The sequence below is a fragment of the Lynx rufus genome, unplaced genomic scaffold, assembly GCF_022079265.1.
Source record: "Lynx rufus isolate CCGP_SWC_20201006 ecotype Redwood Valley unplaced genomic scaffold, mLynRuf1.p SCAF_7, whole genome shotgun sequence".
NCBI classification, from domain to species: Eukaryota; Metazoa; Chordata; class Mammalia; order Carnivora; family Felidae; genus Lynx; species Lynx rufus.
In genome coordinates this window covers 81,912,991-81,934,714 of record NW_025814889.1, presented here as the reverse complement: position 1 = coordinate 81,934,714, position 21,724 = coordinate 81,912,991, and the positions used below count along the sequence as shown (strand labels likewise).

At 35.8% G+C, this 21,724-nt stretch overlaps 1 pseudogene; it reads right to left on the bottom strand.

Moving 5' to 3' along the window:
• Window positions 1-7,094: 7,094 nt before the first annotated feature.
• On the bottom strand, window positions 7,095-8,718 carry LOC124502103 (olfactory receptor 6C2-like; annotated as a pseudogene).
• Window positions 8,719-21,724: the final 13,006 nt, after the last annotated feature.

Genomic DNA, 21,724 nt, shown 5'->3' with positions numbered 1-21,724 from the left:
CCACATATAAATAATAATAATAGAAATAATGAAAAAGTCTTTGGTTAAAGATCTTGAGCTTTTGAGTAGGTAATTTTAACTTGGCCCATATGCCAGAAACAATTTGGATCCAGCTATTCTTTTGAGTTTCATACCTCAGGCATAGCTAAAATTTAAAAAAAAATGCTATAAGATCTCTATGTCTGTCGATTTGTCTGCATGCATGTTATAGACATGATATTTTTCTACCTCTGGATGGTATGGCCAAAATTAATTTGTAAAAGAGCTCTATTAAATTGGCTTAAGGTAAATCAAGTGTTTATAAGTTAAGTATTCCTAAAGTTCTTATAAATATAACACAAATGAATGCAAGTGTTTTTCAAGTTCATGTGATCTAGGATAATCTTTGATAAATAAAAGCTAACTCAAGTTTGTTGGTTTAATAAAAACAAGAATGTCTTCAGAGTCATCAGCCTTAGATATAATGCAAACAACTTTTTCTCCCTCCGTTTACTAGTCAAATAAGCTCCTGTTTCTCTATGTTACAAAATTTGTCAACAAGAGGAATAAATGATGTCTGGCTGTTTAATGTCTAATTCAAATATGATTGTTCTGTTAAGCAAGTAATTTAAATTAATATGAAGAAGATCAAAGTTTAGACTAAGTTAAACTGAATAATGGCTATTCATTAAATATTTAAATTACTTCCAAAAAAGATAAACATTAAATGCTAAGCATAAGTTATATTAAAAAGCACAATTTTGGCTTTTTGATTTAAAAAAATATATTACAAGAAATATTTCTAAAAATTTCTTTTTTTTTATATTTCTAAAAATTTTAAATGTATTTATAAGCTAGCTACTATACTATGGAATGCTAATTTGTGGTAGTTCACAATTGCTGGCTTCCTCATTTTCACTGAAAAGCAAAGATTGCGAATAGTTAAAAAGGTTGCAAGAAGAGCCAACAATACCAAATGAACCAGAGAAAATGTCAACAGAGTAATAAGCATAAGTTAACTCTGTGCCAACTGTGTGCATTGATGCCAAGAGAATGCAGACAAGACAGCAGGTGTCCTTTTAGAAGGTAAGGAGCAGTGAAGTCCCGTAGATTTCTCCTGCTCTGGAAGGATTTACCGGAACTGCTTGTTTTTCAAACTGTGCTCACACACCATTGATGAATTATGATTAACATTTATTCAAACAGAAAATACATATATTATGCATATCTATCTATATATATAGTTGGATAGGTGATATGTCTTTTTTTGTCTATAATTTATCGATTTTGTTATATATTTATTATCTACATATAAATAAATAATTTCATACAATGGAAAATAGAGCATGGCATATACTGAAAGTAGGAAATACATGTCAGTTTAATTAACTTTTATTTCAGTTATGGTTATGTTTTTTTATGTGCAAGTATGTGCTGGGACATAATATGCACTGTTTTTCTCACCGTGGAATGATCCAACATGTTTGAAAGCTACTGCTCTTATACCACAATAAACTGAGACATAAAAGGGTCTGTTCAAGCAGTGAGAAAATCTTAAAATTTTTCAAAACCAAGGCCATCAAAGTTAATACTAATTACCTCCGTAAGAAAAATCTAAAGCTTATTGTTAAGGATACTCAATCTAGAGCACCTCATAAGGAAAAACTTTATTGGGCTGACAATGGTTGTAGTTTCAGTCTGCTGACCCATTTATCGTATGACCTGAACAAAACACCTGTCTTAGTAGTCCATGAGAAGACCTCTGATGAAAATGACTCATCAGATGACCTGCTGGGCAGCTGATAAACTTGTAAGTTTCATGAAACAATACTGGTGGGGAAATATTTCTAAGGCTGCCAAAGTGGTAGCCTTAGAATTGACTTGTACTGTGGCTTTTTTTCTTTAAATCACTAACTAGTTATTTTCTTTAGACTCCTTTTCATAATTATTTTTTTGGAAAAGCTCATTTATCTACTTTTCTATGAAGGAATCTGACTCCATTTGTAACATACATCCTTGTATTCCTTCTTTTGAACCCATTTGCTCAATGAAGAATTTCAAGGAAGGGTTTATGCTTGGAATTTTAACTTGGAGAGCATTCCTCAGATTCTTGAGGAAATTAATTATGAAGGACTGATGGATCAAAGTATTTGCACTGTTATTTTTCCTAATTAGTATCCTAATGCTATTTGCTCTATTACACACAGTAAGACTTCTTAGTTGGTGGTAAACACCTATAGTATTGGAGGAACTTGTTGCTTTCATATCTGCTTTTATATTGTTATTTGTCCTGTGGACTGAATCTCTTATTTGTTAAATTACTCTATCCTGCCTGGAATTCATATACTAGCTGACTTATCTGCCTTTCTCCAAGTTCTTACAATGGCCCTTGTTATTAGGAATGATTTTAGCCCCTGGGTTAATATTTTATTTTTTTCTTGTGACCCTCATTGCTGATGGTCAAGCCTTATCACACCCTTCTGTCCCTATCCTGCAAAAACTTTTTGTTTCTACAAACCTGATTGATTGATGGATTTGTGCCAGAACAAACCATACTCAGGAGGTGCCTGAATTAATAGTTGATCTCTATCCCTAAAAGGAGGGAGAAACTTTATTGGTAAAATTGTAGGTTTCTCTTTTGGCGTCTTTGAAAGTACCAACTTCCATCTGGAAAACAAGCCCCAGATATAACTGTCTTCCGTTGGATTCCCTGTTCTTATAAGGAAATCTCTTGTCACTCAGATCTGGACATTAACTAATAATTTTTCTTATGTTTTAAAAATATAAATGGTATAGGTAGAACATAGGTTATTTTCTAGTGAATGTTTGTAGCTATGCACTCTTACATGATTCAGATGATCATAAACTCACTCTGTGTTGGAGTTTATATGACTATATGGTTTCTTCTAACATATCCTTGTGGTAGAAAAATGAAATCTGTAATGGACCTGGATAATTAGGAAGCAGATATGCTTCCCCTTAATGGGATGATATGGGGAATTGATAAAAAATATAGAGAATAGTGGAAGCTTAATTCCACCCATCTTTTTCCTGGAAACACCCCATCTCTTAGCCTGAATCTGACTCATAAAAAGCAAACTCATTATTGCTTCAAGTATACAGAAAAATAAGATGCTCTTATAATCACTCACACAATTCCAGTAAATCAGATTATCCTATACTCTGTAAAGTGGATTACATTTTGATCATGAGATATCCTTTGAAACTGGTAAAAGAGGGGCGCTTCAGTGACTCAGTTGGTTAAACATCTGACTCTTGATCTTGCTCAGGTCATGATCTCATGGTTTGTCAGATCAAGCCCCGTATTGGGCTCTGTGCTAAGCGTGGAGCCTGCTTGGGATTCTCTCTCTGTATCTCTCTCTTTGCCCTTCCCCTGCTTGCTCTCTTTCTCTCTCTCTCTCTCTCTCAAAATAAATAAATTAATTAAAAAAATAAACTGGTAAAACAGTCTGAGCAAAGGGACCCACTTATGCTTTGTCCTTAGAAGGTTCTGGATATTTTTGTGTGTGTGGCACACGTATTTACTTCACTCTTCTTATTAAATGGAAAGGACATTATGGGGTTATTTATTTTGTCTATGATGCCACCATTAGAAAGACTTTCCCCCCCCACTGCTCTTGTACCAAGTCTGGGATTCTTCTAATATCAATTAAAAAGAACTTGGTGAAGCTGGGATGGTTATAGTTTTGGATTGCTGTTATCAATAACTCAATTGTATATAGAAAGGGTCTTGGTCATACCTTTTCCTAAGCATTTTTTTCCTTGGATTGGGACAATAGACTTGGAAAGGACAATATACAACTTATTCATAGTCATAGCCATCACCTCAAATGCTTCTGTTCAAGCATTTGAATTATCAACAAACTCAGGTTGATAGCACGGAGATTGTCTTACAAAATAAGAGGCAACTTGATATTTTAATGGAGCAACAGGAGGGCACTCATGCCCTGTTAGAAAAATTTTGTTTCCATATTGGTCTGGTGAAGTAACATAACTAAAATTTATAAAGGATGATATCTACCTATTAGCTGAAGTGCGACATAAGAAAACAGGGCTTGGAGGTTATTTTGATCTCTTTAGTTGTTTACCATCAGAAATAGGATCATGGTTAAGAATGATAGGAGAAACTCATTTATCACTCTTAATCTTAATTATATGTGTTACTGTGTTAATCAAATGCTTACTAAAAATTGAATCCACTGCTGTGACTCACCCAGATGCACAGCTTATGTTTGCACAGATGACTATATCAGATGCTTTTCATCAGTGTGAATTTTATGGACCAGAAAACTTGGAGGAATTAGTCACAGGACCTTCCCCCCACATCCCCTGCCACCCGTCTCCCCATCCTGCTCCTCTAAGACAAAGGGATTAGAAGGAAACAGAGCAGGTAATGGAACCACTCTGGCCTTTTAGGGACTAATATTACTCTCTTGATGTTTCTCCAGGGACTTAAGAGCAAAGAGGGAAAGATGTGACAAGAGTTGACAGCAATGACTCCATTTTTGTACTTAGGACTTTATCTTGTTAAAATATGAAATTGTACTGGTCTTGATGATTTGCCAACAGCAAGGTTTTACTTCCTTAGATTTGTTCTTTAGATCTGTTCTGTTGCACTAAGTGTACTGAGCCTTTAGGTACTTCCTAATTCAACATTCTTAACAATTTCCTAGATTAATGCCTAAGATACATGAGGTTTTTGGAATATTATTATTGCTAATTACTCCTTTTATGCTTATTTTGCTAAGAAAGATCATCTAAAACCTCCATGGGCATCTGATTGTGGTCACTCCATGGATTGATTCACCCGAAACGCCAAGTGGCTTACTAAATAAAGCCCCAGATGAGGAAACTGTCTAGGAACCATTTTCTGACTACCTTCATGTTTTTCAATGTGGCCTGATTCTAATGACAGTGTCCTTAAAACATCTGCCAAAGATTAAAAATTCCCCCCAGCATGGGACATGACTTCCTGGGATAAGTCCATCCAGCGATGTGGGCCTAAGCAAATACATAATTGATTAGTGATGTTTTCAGAGAAAGATCTTAAACAAAAGAGGGAAATGTGAAAAGCAAAATGAGATGGAGTCACTTATATCAAGGTTTTTGTTTTGTTTTTTGTTTTTGTTTTTGTTTTTACAATGAAGCTGGGAGGCCATTAAGGAGGTGAACCTGTCCTCACCCGTGGAACTATGTGCTTTTAAACTGGATCAGATCTCAAATATTCCAAGGATTCAGCCCAAATACCTGCAATTTGCTACAATAATAGATTTTGTTTAGCAACCAATTATATTCAGTCAAGATTAGCTTTTTGTCACCAGCATCAATAAAAAGTTCTTTGCAAATAATGTATACAAGCATTCCCTTTTGCTTAAAAAGCTGACTTTTACTCCCTAGTAGGAAGCTATTTGGGTTACTTACCCAAATCTGTGTATCCTGAATTAGAATTCTTTGATCCCAAATGAATGCTCTTGCTTAATTTATGTGATGCCTATTGATTAACAATTTCTTATTTTTCTCTCCCTTTGTCCCTGGTGACTACCATTCTAATCTTTGGCTTTATGAATTTGACTATTTTAGATATTTCATGTAAGTGGGATCATGGATTGTCTTTCTGTGTCTGGCTTATTTCACTTAAAAGGAGTCTTCAAGGTCCATCCATATTGTTGCATGTTGCAAAATTTCCTGCTTTTCAAAGGTTGGATAATATTCCATTGTATACACCACATTTAATTTATCCAATCATCAGCTGATGGACATTTAGGTTGATGGACATATATTTCTACATATTGGTTATCATGACTAGGGCTGCAATGAATATAAGAGGGCAGATATCTCTTTGAGATCCTGATTTCAATTTTTTCGGGGGTATATACCCGGAAGTGGGATTACTAGACCAAAGGGTGGTTTTATTCTTACTTTTTTGAGAAACCTAATTTTTAAATTTAAAACTGAAGGAAAAAAAGAGTGACCCAACAAAGAATGAGGAAAATATATTTTGACAGGAAAGCAGTTTTCAAACAGCGGTTGAAAAAGACTTAGACATGAACGCAGAGGGGAAATGTCAGTTCAAATTCCTAAAGCATGGAGAGTAGTGGGATGGGGAAAGTAGTTTCAGAATATGATCTGTATGAGCTACTTTTTCTGGAGGAAATGTGGTAAACAGTTTATATTCCTCCAATGTATATCTTTATATAATAAAAGATACAAAACCTTTATATGTAGCTTTTCATATTCCTTTTGGAAACTTTTCTAAGTTTCTAACATCCTATGTATCTAGCTGTTTTTATTTCCTTGATTTCTTTCGCAAGGGTTTGTGTATTTTAGTGACATTCTGTGTTGGCATTTCAATATGTGTGTCTACATTTGGCAGTCTTTTTTTTTTTTTTGGCAATACCAAAATATTTGAAGTCTTCAAAATAGTTACCCATTTTTATCATCTTCCCTTTTACTTCATGTAGTTTTTGAGAAAAGCTTATATATAACATTTAAAAGTTTTGGTTATTATCAGTTTGATATAGTGACAATAGTTATAAATCTTATAACTTTTGTTTTGGTATTTTGATATTTTTCCATAATTGTAAGGTTTATAACTCTTTCACAGAAAAATATTTATTTGAGTGCAAGTCAACTATTTTGCTTTCTTTTGAATTGTTTGGCCCTGAGGGTACATGGGAGTAAATTTTTGCTGGTTTGTTGTCTCCTTTATATTTAGTGTTTAACATAGTACCTGACCTAAAGAAACTACCAAATTCATGTTTGTGAAGTGAAATCAAGCGATAAATCATTTGAAAGTTTTGTATTGGAAGAAGCAATGGCAACCATTACTTAGTCTTTTGCTGAAAATGTAACAAATTTTCTCTTGATATATTCTGGTTTGGAGATACACTTCTGTTTAATTTGTTGTGTTTTGTTTTCTGATTTTCCTAATTTGGAGGTAAAACTAGGATTTAGATTTTTAAAAACTGTTAGCATGCCTGTTTGTGGAAGGATCTTAAAAGACATTTGTGAGGAAGATGTTAGTAGAGCAGGATGAGTGTTTTGAACAAGGTAACTTGACTAGAAAATTTGATAAGTTTATTATATGTGTTCTTTTATTTCCTGGAAAATATCACAGTTCTTTTGACTGGGTTATTGAAGGCTTGTTTGATTTGCCTGTTCCTCAGCGTATAAATAAAAGGGTTCAGAACCGGAGCAATGGAGGTAGCGAACACTGTCACACCCTTGTTAATGGCCACTGATTCCTTCACTGAAGGCTTGATATCTATGAGGATGCAGCTGCCATAGGTGATGGAAACCAGTATGCAGTATTTCTGTGTGTTCATAATAGTGAATTTTGGTCTATTTCCTCAGCATTAAAAGTGCTATTATTCTTTTTCACGTGTTTTTTAAGTTATGTGATTATTCATCCAGTTTAGATATTTTGCCTAAAATTTACATGTGTTTGGATATTATTTATTTTGTATATTGAAGAGTCACAAAGAATTTTGCCTTATATTTTTCCAAGGAATCATTTTTATTATATATTGTAATAATATTATAAAGCTACTTTCTTTTCAAAATAATTTTTAAGAAATTGATATGCAAAACTATCAAATATTTGTTTGAAAAATGAAAATACAAAAGTGGCATGAGAAGGGCTCAATGGAAGGGAGGTTAAAGAAGTGTTGAGAAAATTAATGTGACTCAAGCATATATATCTAAAAAACACGATTATGGACTTGCAAAATAAAATGTCTGTGGACATTTATTCTTATTTTTGAGATGTTTTAAAAATATTTCCTTTTACTTCGTTGAGAACAAGGCAATTCTTTTGATTGAGTCCTTGAAGGCTTTCTTAACCTTGATTGTTTCTCAAGGTATAAATAAATGGGTTTAATGTAGGGGAAAAAGAAGAAATGAGCAGTGAAACTCCTTTATTAATGGTCATTTTTTCTTTTGCTGTAGGATTCATATAGATGAAAATGCATGTGCCATAGGTGATAGATACCATAATCATATGGGAAGAACAGTTCGAAAAGGCCTTTTTCCTTTGTTGAACAGAAGGGAATCTAAAAATTGTCTTGATGATGTAAGCATATGACAGAACTACACAAGTAAGAGTCATATTCAAGGTCAGCACAGCACAGATTATAGCTGTCCATTCCACGAACCATGTATCTGAACATGAGATTTTCACTAAGGGAAATGCATCACAGGCAAAGTGATCAATCATGTTAGAGTCACAAAATTTTAGATTTAAACCCAGGCTAAGTGGTGGGATTATTACACATAAACCAGCCATTCAACAACAGATGATGAGAATCCTGCAGACCCTCTTGCTCATGATGATCACATAATGCAAGGGTTTGCATATGGCCACATAATGGTCATAGGACATGGCGGCCAGCAGAAAAAACTCTGATACTCCACAGAGGTCAGTAAAAAATACTTGGATGATACAAGCTTTATAGGTAATAATGTTGTCACCTGTTGCTATGCTATACAAATACCTGGGAATAATGGCAGATGTGAATGAGATCTCTAAGGAGAAATTTTTTAAGAAAAGTACATGGGTGTTTTAAGGTGAGGATCCACAAAAGTGAGTATGATGATTGTCAAGTTTCCACTTACCCTCAGTGTGTAGGTGAGAAATAGGAAGATAAAAATCAGAACTTGCAGCTCAGGGTCATCTGTCAGTCCCAGCAGAATGAATGTTGTTATTGTACTGTTTCTCATCACTGGCTTCCGACTTCTCTCCAATCTGGATATGATATTCATAAAAATTTTCTTATAGATTATAGATTATTTTAACTGTTCTAAAATATATTCAAATTTTTATATTTCTATCTCATTATAATATGAGATATAATATATCATATTATTATAATACGTTAATATATATAATATATTAATATATTAATTATATTAATATAATTAATATATAATATATCTAATGTGATTATATTAATATATAATTAACATATATGTTTATAATATAACAGAAACATGTATTATATATATATATTTATTTACATTTTATGTCTATCCTGTGCTTGGGATTTTTCCATGTGACTAAGTAGATTACTGAGGGGTGTCATTTTATGAGTAACAAAAATGTCTTTGGCTCTGAAGAATTCTTCCCTGTTCAGAATCTAAGTGACAAAATTTCACCCTCTATTGCATGTCTTTTCTTGGCTCTTTGGGTCTTTTTAAGTAAACAATGCTAATATAACGTCGGTTCACTATACAGACACTAGAGCAAAATTTGAGGGCTTTGTTCCAAAAGAAGGTTTTTGGTTTTTGGTGTGTTTTTAGGTTAAGTGTACTTAATTCTTATTAGCAATCTTACACTATGCTGATTGCCCCCCCACCACTTCCTGTTACACAGCCTACTTATTTGTTTTTCTGAATATTCACATTATGTGTACTGAATTTGTGTTACCTTTACTACTGACAAAAGTGATGACTGCCTTATCTTCCCTCCCTCATCTTCCAGTCAATGAATTATTTTATCTTCATTGATGCTACACTAGTAGGGACTCAAATGTTTCTAACATACAATCGATATCCTAAACCTTGAGGTTTTCTGATGCTGACTAATAGAAAATATTTTCCCCTTGCATAACCCGCTTATTTGTTTTATGAGTGAATTCACTTTATTGTTTAACTTGTTGTGTTCTCTTCTTACTGAGGTTGCGGGAGGATTGTTTTTTTTTTTAAATTTTTTTTTTTCAACGTTTATTTATTTTTGGGACAGAGAGACACAGAGCATGAACGGGGGAGGGGCAGAGAGAGAGGTAGACACAGAATCGGAAACAGGCTCCAGGCTCTGAGCCATCAGCCCAGAGCCTGACGCGGGGCTCGAACTCACAGACCGCGAGATCGTGACCTGGCTGAAGTCGGACGCTTAACCGACTGCGCCACCCAGGCGCCCCACGGGAGGATTGTTTGTGACAGAATGTTTGTGACAATTTACCTCATTCACAGTGCTTCTAATACACAGCAAAGTCCCTAACTGAGGAACATGGTTTACTCAAAAGTTAGAATCCTCTTAGGAAATTTAGTCTCTCATTCAACAATTGTCAAATATTTATGTACGATGGAGTGCAGAAGGAACAGTTATATCTTAACATACTTGCAGCTCACCCACCTTCCTTCCTTCTTTTCTCTGAATCTTTGAGATGATATGTACCACTGTGAAATCTTAGTGGCCCTCAAACTTTGAGCATTATTCAGTTTTCAAAATATATCTGTTTTTCCCCAAGACATTATAACATGTTTTATGACAGAAGTTAATAAACAGATTGACACTGAAGTGTGACTAACCGATTTTGTTTTTTCTCCCTTTCAAATATGTTTAAAATGAGCACAAGATTCTACAAGGAAATACTGTCATTTCAGTCATTATGGTGTTCTTTTTGGGGGGTGGGAAGAGTAATGCAAGGGCATTTATATACTTCTCTATATATGAAGACACTTTATTTTAAATTTGAGGTTGAATATCTATCCAAAGTTACCCTAAATATTTCTTACATTGTTATATATAATTTGTTTATATATCTTATGCATACAAACCTCCAGGCAATTACATTTATCTACACAGAGGAAATTTATTCTAAAAAATGCCACCTCTTAAATATAACTTAAATACATTAAAAATATAAAAGATATCACTGAAATCCATTTTCTTTCCCAGAAGAAAATATAACCTAGATCCTACAAAGGGAAGTATAGACAAAGAAACAAACTTTATTATACTTAATCTTCTGTTAGTAAATCAGAGTTTCTGTTAGCTGTTTAACCGTAGTAATATTAAGACCACAATGTTAAAAGTGATATTTTTATAAAGGTATTTATGTCTTCACATTCACTGACATGTCTGGGAATGCATAAAAATTCCCTTGCTTACTTTCTCCAACAACTTGGACAGACTTGGTAATGAGCTCAGTGTTGTTATTAGACTCCAAATATTTTCTTACTATTTCAATCACTGAAAAGAAAATAAATTAAGGGCTAAGGAACTCCCTTCCACTGGTGGAGGAGATGAATTATAAGGGCAAAGAGAAACGCTTTTACCATGTCAAATGTGACTTCTCTTTTTAATTTGCAGAAAATTTTACTAAGTGAAAAAAATAAATGGTCCTTGGTGACCTACAGTCAAGAGTGATTAATTTTCTGACTAATGAAGTTTGGCAAAAACACAAATAACACTGGCTTCAGTGGGGACTGTCTTTGGAGATAGGAGGATGTTATAGCAGCATTTGACAAAGGTCAGGAGGACAACTGTATCATTTAAATCACACAGTTAATTTGTTTTAAACTTTCACATCCACTAAGGCATTTGGAAGTTTTTTATCCTTTATTATATGATAAAATCCTTTATTATATAAATGTTTTATTATCATTGGCTAATTTTAATCAGATAAGCAAAAGGAAAAGTTTATACTGTACAATTATGTAAGGCTACTGCTTGCATTATAGATTTTATCCTTCCAGATATTTTTTCCAAATACCTCAACTGTATTATAAGTATTATTTATGAATGCATAAAGATTTCATCCATATCTTATAATTGTATGCAAAATGTATGCTTTTATGGTTGCACAGCAATACAAAGGTACTTAATGCCATTGATTTTTCCACTTCAAAAGACTCAAAATGGTAAATTTTATGTTATGTATATTTTACCAAATACACTTTTATATATTTACATATATTAATTTATCACATGATATATATTTGTTTTTTTCTAATCAGTCACTATTAATGTTGACTATATGATTATTTTGGCAGTTTTAAACCAGTGCCTGAATTACATGTGCAGTGTTCTTTATTTTCTGTAGTTTTCAATCATTCTATCAAAAGCATTTCATACAAATATTTTTGTATGTGTGAGAATGATTGGTAGAAGTAAAATTTCTACATAAAAATATTATTCCACTTTTAGAGAATTAGTATAATAAGAGCCATAACATTAATTTATATCAAACATATGTCAGCATGATTAGGTGTCAGTGGACATTATTTTTATGCCTGTTTGTATCTTGTTTTTAAAATATCTTAAATATGAATTTTAAGATTATAATAAATCTTTAAAAGTGTGATGCTGATTTTTTTGGCATATAGTTCATGGCTTTATACAGTCAAATCTGTCAATTTTATTTGTTTTTAAAAATTTTTTAACAGCATTATTGAGATATAATTGACATTCAGTAAACTGCACACATTTAAAGTGTACAATTTGATAAGTTTGGACATATGTATACTCCTAAGAGAGTACCAACATAATCACAATAATAAACATATTAATATTTCTCAAAGTTGCCCTTGTGCCTCTTAAGTCCTTCAGTCCTGGTCACTACCTGCCTCTCCGTCCCCTTCCCCTGCTGCTTTTTACAGTCCACATCTTTCATCTGGCTTATTTTACTCAGCATGATTTTTTGAGATTCATCCACATTATTATTCATTCCTTTTATTTCTGGGTAAAATTCCATCTGTGGATATATCACAATTTGGTTACTATTCACCTGTTTAAAGATACTCTGTCATATTAGTTTTATTAAGGCACTTACCTAGAAAGCTGCTATGAACATTCATGCACAAACCTCTCTAATGACACACAATTTCATTTCTGTTGGATAAACACCTAAGAATGGAATGGTTGGGTCATATAGAAGGGATATATTTAACTTTTAAGAAACTACCAACACTTTTCTAAAGTAGTCACATGATTTTACAGTCCCACCAGTGGTGTAGGAATATTTTATTGGTGCACTTCTTTGGTATGATCAGTTTTCATACTTGAAACATTTTAGTAGGTCTATTGGATTCCATTGTGATTTTAATTTTTGTATACCTAATAGCTTATGATGTTGAATATCTTTTGGTGCATTTAGTTGCCATCTGTGTATCTTCTTTAGTAAAGTATCTTTTTTTTATATATATATATATATATGAAATTTATTGACAAATTGGTTTCCATACAACACCCAGTGCTCATCCCAAAAGGTGCCCTCCTCAATACCCATCACCCACCCACTCCTCCCTCCCACCCCCCATCAACCCTCAGTTTGTTCTCAGTTTTTAACAGTCTCTTATGTTTTGGCTCTCTCCCACTCTAACCTCTTTTTTTTTTTTTTCCCCTCCCCTCCCCCATGGGTTCCTGTTAAGTTTCTCAGGATCCACATAAGAGTGAAACCATATGGTATCTGTCTTTCTCTGTATGGCTTATTTCACTTAGCATCACACTCTCCAGTTCCATCCACGTTGCTACAAAAGGCCATATTTCATTTTTTCTCATTGCCACGTAGTATTCCATTGTGTATATATACCACAATTTCTTTATCCATTCATCAGTTGATGGATATTTAGGCTCTTTCCATAATTTGGCTATTGTTGAGAGTGCTGCTATGAGCATTGGGGTACAAGTGCCCCTATGCATCAGTACTCCTGTATCCCTTGGGTAAATTCCTAGCAGTGCTATTGCTGGGTCATAGGGTAGGTCTATTTTTAATTTTCTGAGGAACCTCCACACTGCTTTCCTGAGCGGCTGCACCAATTTGCATTCCCACCAACAGTGCAAGAGGGTTCCCGTTTCTCCACATCCTCTCCAGCATCTATAGTCTCCTGATTTGTTCATTTTGGCCACTCTGACTGGCGTGAGGTGATACCTGAGTGTGGTTTTGATTTGTATTTCCCTGATAAGGAGCGATGCTGAACATCTTTTCATGTGCCTGTTGGCCATCTGGATGTCTTCTTTAGAGAAGTGTCTATTCATGTTTTCTGCCCATTTCTTCACTGGGTTATTTGTTTTTCAGGTGTGGAGTTTGGTGAGCTCTTTATAGATTTTAGATACTAGCCCTTTGTCCGATATGTCATTTGCAAATATCTTTTCCCATTCCGTTGGTTGCCTTTTAGTTTTGTTGGTTGTTTCCTTTGCTGTGCAGAAGCTTTTTATCTTCATAAGGTCCCAGTAATTCACTTTTGCTTTTAATTCCCTTGCCTTTGGGGATGTGTCGAGTAAGAGATTGCTACGGCTGAGGTCAGAGAGGTCTTTTCCTGCTTTCTCCTCTAAGGTTTTGATGGTTTCCTGTCTCACATTTAGGTCCTTTATCCATTTTGAGTTTATTTTTGTAAATGGTGTGAGAAAGTGGTCTAGTTTCAACCTTCTGCATGTGGCTGTCCAGTTCTCCCAGCACCATTTGTTAAAGAGACTGTCTTTTTTCCATTGGATGTTCTTTCCTGCTTTGTCAAAGATGAGTTGGCCATACGTTTGTGGGTCTAGTTCTGGGGTTCCTATTCTATTCCACTGGTCTGTGTGTCTGTTTTTGTGCCAATACCATGCTGTCTTGATGATGACAGCTTTGTAGTAGAGGCTGAAGTCTGGGATTGTGATGCCTCCTGCTTTGGTCTTCTTCTTCAGAATTCCTTTGGCTATTCGGGGCCTTTTGTGGTTCCATATGAATTTTAGGATTGCTTGTTCTACTTTCGAGAAGAATGCTGGTGCAATTTTGATTGGGATTGCATTGAATGTGTAGATAGCTTTGGGTAGTATTGACATTTTGACAATATTTATTTTTCTAATCCATGAGCAGGGAATGTCTTTCCATTTCTTTAAATCTTCTTCAATTACCTTCATAAGCTTTCTATAGTTTTCAGCATACAGATCCTTTACATCTTTGGTTAGATTTATTCCTAGGTATTTTATGCTTCTTGGTGCAATTGTGAATGGGATCAGTTTCTTTATTTGTCTTTCTGTTGCTTCATTGTTAGTGTATAAGAATGCAACTGATTTCTGTACATTGATTTTGTATCCTGCAACTTTGCTGAATTCATGTATCAGTTCTAGCAGACTTTTGGTGGAGTCTATCGGATTTTCCATGTATAGTATCATGTCATCTGCAAAAAGCGAAAGCTTGACTTCATCTTTGCCAATTTTGATGCCTTTGATTTCCTTTTGTTGTCTGATTGCTGATGTTAGAACTTCCAGCACTATGTTAAACAACAGCGGTGAGAGTGGGCATCCCTGTTGTGTTCCTGATCTCAGGGAAAAAGCTCTCAGTTTTTCCCCGTTGAGGATGATGTTAGCTGTGGGCTTTTCATAAATGGCTTTTATGATCTTTAAGTATGTTCCTTCTATCCCGACTTTCTCAAGCGTTTTTATTAAGAAAGGGTGCTGGATTTTGTCAAAGGCCTTTTCTGCATCGATTGACAGGATCATATGGTTCTTCTCTTTTTTTTTTGTTAATGTGATGTATCACGTTGATTGATTTGCGAATGTTGAACCAGCCCTGCATCCCAGGAATGAATCCCACTTGATCATGGTGAATAATTCTTTTTATATGCTGTTGAATTCGATTTGCTAGTATCTTATTGAGAATTTTTACATCCATATTCATCAGGGATATTGGCCTGTAGTTCTCTTTTTTTACTGGGTCTCTGTCTGGCTTAGGAATCAAAGTAATACTGGCTTCATAGAATGAGTCTGGAAGTTTTCCTTCCCTTTCTATTTCTTGGAATAGCTTGAGAAGGATAGGTATTATCTCTGCTTTAAACATCTGGTAGAACTCCCCTGGGAAGCCATCTGGTCCTGGACTCTTATTTGTTGGGAGATTTTTGATAACCGATTCAATTTCTTCGCTGGTTATGGGTCTGTTCAAGCTTTCTATTTCCTCCTGATTGAGTTTTGGAAGAGTGTGGGTGTTCAGGAATTTGTCCATTTCTTCCAGGTTGTCCAATTTGTTGGCATATAATTTTTCATAGTATTCCCTGACAATTGTTTGTATCTCTGAGGGATTGGTTGTAATAATTCCATTTTCATTCATGATTTTATCTATTTGGGTCATCTCCCTTTTCTTTTTGAGAAGCCTGGCTAGAGGTTTGTCAATTTTGTTTATTTTTTCAAAAAACCAACTCTTGGTTTCGTTGATCTGCTCTACAGTTTTTTTAGATTCTATATTGTTTATTTCTGCTCTGATCTTTATTATTTCTCTTCTTCTGCTGGGTTTAGGCTGCCTTTGCTGTTCTGCTTCTATTTCCTTTAGGTGTGCTGTTAGATTTTGTATTTGGGATTTTTCTTGTTTCTTGAGATAGGCCTGGATTGCAATGTATTTTCCTCTCAGGACTGCCTTCGCTGCGTCCCAAAGCATTTGGATTGTTGTATTTTCATTTTCGTTTGTTTCCATATATTTTTTGATTTCGTCTCTAATTGCCTGGTTGACCCACTCCTTCGTTAGTAGGGTGTTCTTTAACCTCCATGCTTTTGGAGGTTTTCCAGACTTTTTCCTGTGGTTGATTTCAAGCTTCATAGCATTGTGGTCTGAAAGTATGCATGGTATAATTTCAATTCTTGTAAACTTATGAAGGGCTGTTTTGTGACCCAGTTTATGATCTATCTTGGAGAATGTTCCATGTGCACTCGAGAAGAAAGTATATTCTGTTGCTTTGGGATGCAGAGTTCTAAATATATCTGTCAAGTCCATCTGATCCAATGTCTCATTCAGGGCCCTTGTTTCTTTATTGACCATGTGTCTAGATGATCTATCCATTTCTGTAAGTGGGGTGTTAAAGTCCCCAGCAATTACCACATTCTTATCAATAAGGTTGCTTCTGTTTATGAGTAATTGTTTTATATATTTGGGGGCTCCGGTATTCGGTGCATAGACATTTATAATTGTTAGCTCTTCCTGATGGATAGACCCTGTAACTATTATATAATGTCCTTCTTCATCTCTTGTTACAGCCTTTAATTTAAAGTCTAGTTTGTCTGATATAAGTATGGTTACTCCAGCTTTCTTTTGGCTTCCAGTAGCATGATAAATAGTTCTCCATCCCCTCACTCTGAATCTAAAGGTGTCCTCAGGTCTAAAATGAGTCTCTTGTAGACAGCAAATAGATGGGTCTTGTTTTTTTATCCATTCTGATACCCTGTGTCTTTTGGTTGGCGCATTTAATCCATTTACATTCAGTGTTATTATAGAACGATACGGGTTTAGAGTCATTGTGATGTCTGTATGTTTTATGCTTGTAGTGATGTCTCTGGTACTTTGTCTCACAGGGTCCCCCTTAGGATCTCTTGTAGGGCTGGTTTAGTGGTGACAAATTCCTTCAGTTTTTGTTTGTTTGGGAAGACCTTTATCTCTCCTTCTATTCTAAATGACAGACTTGCTGGATAAAGGATTCTCGGCTGCATATTTTTGCTGTCTAGCACCCTGAAAATCTCGTGCCAATTCTTTCTGGCCTGCCAAGTTTCAAAAGAGAGATCAGTCACGAGTCTTATAGGTCTCCCTTTATATGTGAGTGCACGTTTACCCCTTGCTGCTTTCAGAATTTTCTCTTTATCCTTGTATTTTGCCAGTTTCACTATGATATGTCGTGCAGAAGATCGATTCAAGTTACGTCTGAAGGGAGTTCTCTGTGCCTCTTGGATTTCAATGCCTTTTTCCTTCCCCAGTTCAGGGAAGTTCTCAGCTATTATTTCTTCAAGTACCCCTTCAGCACCTTTCCCTCTCTCCTCCTCCTCTGGGATACCAATTATGCGTATATTATTTCTTTTTAGTGTATCACTTAGTTCTCTAATTTTCCCCTCATACTCCTGGATTTTTTTATCTCTCTTTTTCTCAGCTTCCTCTTTTTCCATAACTTTGTCTTCTAGTTCACCTATTCTCTCCTCTGCCTCTTCCATCCGAGCCTTGGTGGTTTCCATTTTGTTTTGCATTTCCTTTAAAGCGTTTTTCAGCTCCTCGTGACTGTTCCTTAGTCCCTTGATCTCTGTAGCAAGAGATTCTCTGCTGTCCTGTATGCTGTTTTCCAGCCCAGCGATTAATTTTATGACTATTATTCTAAATTCACTTTCTGTTATATTATTTAAATCCTTTTTGATCAGCTCATTAGCTGTTGTTATTTCCTGGAGATTCTTCTGAGGGGAATTCTTCCGCTTGGTCATTTTGGATAGTCCCTGGTGTGGTGAGGACCTGCAGGGCACTTCCCCTGTGCTGTGGTGTATAACTGGAGTTGGTGGGCGGGGCCGCAGTCAGTCCTGATGTCTGCCCCCAGCCCACCGCTGGGGCCACAGTCAGACTGGTGTGTGCCTTCTCTTCCCCTCTCCTAGGGGCGGGATTCACTGTGGGGTGGCGTGGCCCGTCTGGGCTACTTGCACACTGCCAGGCTTGTGATGCTGGGGATCTGGCGTATTAGCTGGGGTGGGTAGGCAAGTTGCATGGCGGCAGGGGGGCAGGCTTAGCTTGCTTCTCCTTAGGTGTTCCACTTCAGGAGGGGCCCTGTGGCAGCCGGAGGGAGTCAGATCCGCTGCCAGAGGTTTGGCTCCGCAGAAGCACAGAGTTGGGTGTTTGCGTGGAGCGAGCAATTTCCCTGGCAGGAACCGGTTCCCTTTGGGATTTTGGCTGGGGGATGGGCAGGGGAGATGGCACTGGCGAGCGCCTTTATTCCCCACCAAACTGAGCTCTGTCGTCCGGGGGCTCCGCAGCTCTCCCTCCCTTTGTCCTCCAGCCTTCCCGCTTTCCGAGCAGAGCTGTTAACTTATGACCTCCCAGACGCTAAGTCACGCTTGCTGTCGGAACACAGTCCGTCAGGCCCCTCCGCTTTTGCAAGACAGACTCAGGGACCCTGCTTGGCCGCGAGCCGCCCCTCCGCCCCGGCTCCCTCCCGCCAGTCCGTGGAGCACGCACCGCCTCGCCGCCCTTCCTACCCTCTTCCGTGGGCCTCTCGTCTGCGCTTGGGTCTGGCGACTCCGTTCTGCTAATCCTCTGGCGGTTTTCTGGGTTATTTAGGCAGGTGTAGGTGGAATCTAAGTGATCAGCAGGACGCGCGGTGTGCCCAGCGTCCTCCTACGCCGCCATCTTCCCCTCGCTCTCAGTAAAGTATCTTTTTAAATCATTTGCTCATTTTTTTTTAGTTGGGTTGTGATTTTCCTTATTATTGAGTTTTGAGAGTTTTTTATTTATTCTGGATACTAGTCCTTTATCGGTTATGTGATTCACAAATATTTTTTTCCAAGTTTGTGGCTTGTCTTACTCTCTTAATGTCTTTTTTTTTTTTTTTAACGTTTATTTATTTTTGAGACAGAGAGAGACAGAGCATGAATGGGGTAGGGTCAGAGAGAGGGAGACACAGAATCTGAAACAGGCTCCAGGCTCTGAGCTGTCAGCACAGAGCCCGACGCGGGGCTCGAACCCACGGACCGCGAGATCATGACCTGAGCCGAAGTTGGCTGCCCAACGGACCGAGACACCCAGGCGCCCCTCTTAATGTCTTTTTAAGAGCAGAATTCTTAATTATGATAGATGGTATTTCATCATTTCTTAAAATGTATCATGCTTTTACTATTTTATCTAAAAAAATATTTGCCAGGGGCGCCTGGGTGGCGCAGTCAGTTAAGCGTCCGACTTCAGCCAGGTCACGATCTCGCGGTCCGTGAGTTCGAGCCCCGTATCAGGCTCTGGGCGGATGGCTCAGAGCCTGGAGCCTGTTTCCGATTCTGTGTCTCCCTCTCTCTCTGCCCCTCCCCCTTTCATGCTCTGTCTCTCTCTGTCCCAAAAATAAATAAACGTTGAAAAAAAAAATTTAAAAAAATATTTGCCTAAACCAATAATAATGTCTTTTTATGTTATTTTTTGAAGAGTGTTATAGTTTGTTTTACATTTAGGTCTGTGATTCATTTTGAGTTAATTTTTATATATTTATTTGTAAATAGTACAACAGATGTATCAAAATTTATTTAAAAAATATGTCTATTTTTCCAGTGCCATTTATTGAAAAGATTAACCTTTCTTTAATGAATTGTTTTTGCATTTCTATAAAAAGATCAGTTGACCATAAGTGTAGGGATTTACTTCTGAAGTCCCAATTCTTTTCCACTGACCTATTTTTCTACCTTTACACCAATATCACCCTGTCTTGATTACTATAGGTTTCTAATAAGCGTTAAATTAAGGCGGGTCCTATAAGTTTGTCCTTTTCAGAGTTGAATTGATTATTCAAGGCCTTTTGAATTTCCATATGAATTTTATAATTGCTTGTCAATTTCTACAAGAAATTCTGCTTGTATTTTAAGATTGAATTAAATCTATAGATTAATTTCAAAATAGTTTAACTCTTAATAATATTTACTTGTTGATTCATGAAAGTAGCACATGTCTCCACTTACATGGTTCTTTTTAGTCTTCTCAACAAATTCTTTGTTTCCAGTATACAGATCTTGCACATGTTTTGTCAGGTTTAGGTCTAAATATTTCATATTTTTGATGCCACTTTTTAGTGTTTAGTTTCTGATTGTTGTTAGTACATAAACATATGTTTTAATTTTGTATGTGGATTTATTTTCTGACAACATTTATAAATTCATTTATTCTAACCATTTAGAATCCGTAGGCTTTTCAAGTTGCAGGGAAATAAAGGCAATTATTTTCTTCCTATCAAACCTAGATATTTTTCATTTTTGGATTTACTGCATTGACTATAACCTTCCATATAATGTTGAGTAGAAACAGTAACAGTGGGCATTATTGTCTTGATCTTAGGAGGGAAGCATTCAGTATTTCATTATTAATGTGGTGTCAGTTGTAGTGTTTGTAAATGTCTTTTATGAAGTTGAGGCACTTTCTAGTTTGCTAAGAATTTTTAAAATTAGGAATGGATATTGAACTTTTTCAAATGTTTCTGTATTGATATGATGTATGTATACATTTATACATATATAATGTATATGTGTATGCATTTTATTTTTTAGTCTCATTATATGGTTGATTTTTATTGATTTTCAAATGTTAAGTCAGTCTTGTATCCCTAGAATAAAATCCTTTGGAGTTTATATAAATCTATCTATCTATATATCTATAGATTCTAATTGCAAACATTTTATTTTTCCACCTATGTGTAAGAAAAATATTGATTTGCCCATTTCTATGGGCACCTCTTCACCTCTGACCATATACTCTGTCATGGTTTTCTCCACAATTCCTACAATTTTATGTAACACCTGTCACTTAATGAATACTCAATTTCTATTTTTGGTAATGGATTTTTTTTCTGACTAATCTACTGAATTACTATCAAACATATCTACTTTTTATTGAAGCCCTGACCAAACATATCTGTTTGTAGAAATCATGCGCATTTCCATTTCAATGTGCCTAAAAGAGAAATCATGATTTTCACATGGTATGAACTCTCCCCTCTTTCCCTGTGTGCTAACAGGTTCCATTTGTTAACAAGCATTCAGTGCCAGGTATTACTAAGCACTTCTTTTGTAGACTTTGTCCCATGTTCCCCAATTTAACTGAGTAAGCCTAATTATCATTGATTTCCAGTTGAAGTACCACTTCCCCTGGCAAGTTTTTTGCAATTCTTACGGCTATTTTAGCCTACACACCCACTCTTGTGCTCATATAACAAGCAAAACTTGCCACTATGTTAATGTTTAGTGGGAGAATATATTTGTTGAGATTGTCTTTTTTACTGTGATAACAGTGACATCTAGCACAGTTCCACATATATTGTCAATCTCTGAAGAATATTTTCTGAGTAAATTCATCCCAAATTTTTGGCACACACCAACAAAACTATTTTTTCATACTTGGACTTAAATTGATATTGCTCTGATGCTTAATATGCTTATTAAATTTTCTATATTTCTGACTCTAGAAATCTTTTTTTCTTTTATTTTTAAAGAGGACTATTTTTATTAAGTCACATTGTGAGGTGATCTTTAGAATTGTGACGAAAG